At 48.6% G+C, this 4,473-nt stretch overlaps 1 protein-coding gene across 2 annotated transcripts in view; it reads right to left on the bottom strand.

Moving 5' to 3' along the window:
- LOC118230575 (transcriptional repressor p66-alpha-like) overlaps positions 1-4,171 on the bottom strand; it is a 28,555-nt gene extending 24,384 nt beyond the window's left edge. The window contains exon 1 of one of the 2 annotated variants that reach the window (XM_035423698.1): positions 3,998-4,171. The gene's annotated coding sequence lies outside the window, so the exon portion shown is untranslated. The remainder of the gene's footprint in view (positions 1-3,997) is intronic. The other variant, XM_035423697.1, reaches the window with a different exon arrangement.
- Positions 4,172-4,473: the final 302 nt, after the last annotated feature.

Genomic DNA, 4,473 nt, shown 5'->3' on the forward strand with positions numbered 1-4,473 from the left:
CCAGAAATGCAGCCCTGCACCCCCCAAAACTGCACCCATGCAAGACTGGCAAAGCCCCCCCCCCACCCCTTCCCCACCCCAGGACGAGGCACAAGCCCCACTCAACAACTTTGATTTATTTTCATTGGTCGAACTGCAACCAGTCAGATGAGGTCCCATGGCCTGTTCTCCTTATCAAACATTCGCATTTTCAAAACTTGGTATTATATTAATAGGCAGTCTGATTGGTCACAACAGTGGCCTGGGATTTGTTGAGGAAAAAAAGGGGGGGGGGCATAGCAAGTTGAGTAAATATAAATTTCCACAAATTCCTAAATGTATTTCCACGCCCCTGTGTTTCACAGTCTTCAACGGTGCCGTGTCCAATTTCAGAACAGGGGCTCCTTGTTTAAGAGACGCGGTCCACTGTGCGGTTGGGGACAGGGGTTCATAACTCAGGGAAGCGCCCCAAATGCGCACTGGTTGCTGAGGCGCTACAGCTACCCTGCGTCTCTGCGACCCGCAAGCCTGGGGAGGAAACGGGGGGGTCCAAAATTTTAAAATGGCCGACCCCCCGTCTGGCAGATGATCCCCGAGGGACCACAACTTCAGCCTCGCTGCCCTGCTTTGTAAAGAGAGAGAGAGGCTTCCTCCTCATCTTCTGACCGATGCGGTAGCCTCCCCCCCCCGCTTCCCCGAAATTAAGACAGCGGACGGGCCTGCCAGTAGGCCCCGCGGTCAGCCGTCCAATCGCTGTTCAACGGCCCGAGCCAGGAAGGCTCCGGTAGGTGCGTCGGAGAATTCCGCTCAGGCACTGGCACAGACGGCCGTGGGGTCCTCGCAGAGAGAACCCCTGGGATCGTCCTGCAGGCCACCATGTGACACAATGCAGGCCACAAAGAACCTCCCCAGCCTTTATTCACACGAACAATCGCTCAGCCATTCCACAGCCCGTAAAGTTAACACCAGAAAGTCGAGAACTTTTTTCTGCTCACTCAAAAAAAAAAAATCCTTCTGCTAATTAAAAAGTATATAAAGTAAATCTATTGGGTCGGGGGAAAATGCAACTGAGAGAACCTGTATTTCCTCCACAATACCTTCCAACAATACCTTTATTATCAGGAAATTAACACAGAGTCTATGTTTCAAGTTCTAAGATGACTTTAACTGCATCTTCAAAGACCCCCCCCCACCACCACCATTTGCATCAGCAGAACCTCAACTCAATCGCTTATCGAACTCAAGTGGGCTGCCTACGGAAACAAAAACCTGCAGGATCAGAACCACGTAGCGGAACACGCCCCACGCCACACTCCCTCAAACCACGACCCCCTCGGTCCGCACCCGAACTGTAACGAAACCACGGCAACGCCAACGGCACACATTGAGACGGGACGGGACCGCGTGCTCCTCAGCCAGCACCCGTCACTAATCGGAGAAAAATGTTTTTAAAAAATTCAAATTCTGAAATCAGAAGATAGCGGTGGACTGTGCAGGTCCAGCTCCTGCCCGTCCGGCAGAACCGAGGCGCCGGCAGGTGGCCGGGCCCGTTCACAGGGGGCCCCAGATGCAGACGGACAGGGCTGCCGCGGGACCGTCCCGGTGTTACAGTGCGTCTGCAGACACAAGGTGCCAAATGAACCCGAGAATACAGCAAGGCTCTCAGTCTCTCCTGTCTGGTCCTTTGCAGCAAATGCCTTTTACTCCCACTGTATGGAGCTGTGGAAACAGGGCATGGGGGGTGTGTCTGGGGGGGGGGGGGGGGGGCAATATTAACAGTGCAGAATTTTTCTGCATCGCACACTGCTGTCAGAACTGGGCCCCTGTCAGGGCGAATAAGCTAAATCAGCGAAAGTAGTTTTAATGTTTCTGATCGAAAGTTAATCGGAAGTAAATCGTTTGACTGCATGACATCTCTGTGGTGGTGGGGTGGGGGGTGGGGGCAGGAGGGAGAATTTCACTTTCCTTTTTTGTTTCTGCCTCTGTTCGTCTGAGAAAAAGAAGTTCACAACTGTTTGGGTGCTTTAAAAAAAAAATTTAAAAAAATAATAATAATTTTTAGGCATTTTTTTTGCCAGTTAAAGACCTCTACCAGACCTGACCACAGAGCCTGACCCTTACAATTCCACAGTAATGGGGTAAAACAAAAACGGAAAAAACTTCACCAATGTAACCGACAGTCCGACAGCAAGGTGGCAGAATTTTTAGTCTACAGCCAAAGATTTTAAAGTTGTATATAAAGAGCCGTGACCATGTTTAGTACGTTATGGGGAGTGCCCACAACATTGCGTCCGACGTCCAGCAAAATGGCGGCGCACTGATGCTTTTCCAGTGTAAGATCCAGTTAAAAACACAGAGGTCATTTGAGGTCACTCCAAATAACAATCCACAAAACCCATGTTTGCATTTCGGGGTAACAGTGACATTCAGTGAATTCTGGTGCAATTTGTACCTCATCATGTTAAAAGGACAGTACGGGTCACTACATGACTCAGTGCAAAGATTGGACTCAGCATTTATTAGTCAGCAGGTAGATTACACTGCCTGTGTACATAAAAATCCAGTTCTCCTTGCATTTACACACACACACACACACACACAAGCCATAGAGCACAGACAACCAGCATGAACAACTACCAACAAAAAAAAAAAAACAGAAGCAATGCTAATATTTTCAGTTCAGCATACGCATTATGTCTGAAAAGCCGACCGTCCATTTATTAAAATGAGAGTGTACAGGGGGAGATAACGCAAGATAAAAATGAATAATATATCCCAAGCGTGGTGAGAATAGGCCAGTATCTGCTTTAGATAGAAGTGTGTGCCAGGACCGTGACGCCTGTGTGCGCCGCGCGAGTGCGCGTGTGTGTGTACGCCTTTAAGATGATGAGGAGGAGGAAGAAGAGGAAGGCTGCCTCCTGAACTGGGAGAAAACCAAGCGCGAAGACTATGGGGACTTTTATTCTGACGTCGAAGCAGACTGGCAGCTCGTCGGGTTAAGTGCCACGACTGGGGGGCACACATTGTCCACCATTACGCCGCTGTCGAGCCCCCTCCGTCCAGCCATTACAAACCCAACGACCCCGCAAAACACCCCCCCTTCACAAAAAAATATAAACAAACCATTAAAGCACTAAAATAATCGGAAAGCCGGCTGCCCTGGCAGCCAAGAGATTTAAAACCGCGCTCTTTGCAGCGTAGCCTATTTACTTATCTAGATCCATACATCTTTGGCCAATGATCTAGCTTTAAATATTAAAATGAGGTGACACTTTTAAATGATAAAAACTAGCAACTTCCCCGCCTTTAAAAAAACAACAACAACCGGGTTCTCCGACTTCAGATCGAACCAATCATGGACCGAGGCGTTAGCTAGCAAACTGGCTAGCTACACTGCGTTCTGGGGTGAGAAAAAAAAATCAGCGGAAAATTTGAACTTTTTACTGTAAAGTTTCAAGATATACTCGTAGAAATACCACCGGGAAAGCTATACGTTCAAACATTTACAGTCCATCGGCGTACTTTCGGAGGATCTGAAACTATGGACTCGCTAAAAAAGGACAGCAAGACCGAGCCCCGAAAGAATCCGAATCCCAACTCCCACGGACATCTCGCAAACCCACCCAGAGACACTCTTGGGTTAAGTCACCCGCAGCGCCGACGATCAGTGCGAAACAAAACATCAAAATAGTTAAACGTACTTCTCAAATACTTATCGCCATACTGGTATCTAGCTACCCATACGAATTTCAAAGCATCCGTATTTCTAAGTTTAGAAGAATTCTGGATACTTTATGCCTCTACCTCGAAGGTTTGTTGTTTTTTTTTTTTTTGCATGCGAAGAGCGGCGTATTAATTTCACGCACACACGCAGTCACACCATCAGCTAGCTACCTCGCTTCATTCGCCATCGATATGAGAGGAAAAAAAAACTCCCCCTGCTTAATTATGATAGGTTGTTAATTGTAAATACTAAATGTTTTATCCCTAAAAAAACTTTATGCGTATCTTGGCTTACTCACGGAGTCGAGGTGATGTGATCCTTTTGTCTCCGGCTCTTCCTCGCGATTTGGGTGACTATTTACCCCGGTAATTCGGTGCTTAAAAAATCCTGGGGATCCCCCCCTGTTCACAGCCCTCCCCGCTGCCGTTCCGGTTGCCAAATAATGCTCTTCTCACACATGGAGTTGCGGCGTCACCGCACTGGGCATGCGCACTGACGCTCACCGGGGGGACGAGAGAACACCACTGACCACCAAGGAGCGAACGAGCACCCTGGTCTCGAGCGCGGCATCCCGCTCACCTTGGCAATCGCGGTGATTGCCTCTGACAACAGCTGTTCGTGCCTATTGTCCAGCCAAGAAGTATTTGAGAGTGAGCATCTGTCACTCTTCGAAGTACTTAACCACGTCTTTTCTTCTCGGGTGACAAAGCCTTGTCACTTTCACATTGCAAGGTGCTCATATTGATGGAGCAAGGCACTTCCTGGAAGTT

This window comes from Anguilla anguilla, chromosome 6 (genome assembly GCF_013347855.1).
Source record: "Anguilla anguilla isolate fAngAng1 chromosome 6, fAngAng1.pri, whole genome shotgun sequence".
NCBI lineage: Eukaryota > Metazoa > Chordata > Actinopteri > Anguilliformes > Anguillidae > Anguilla > Anguilla anguilla.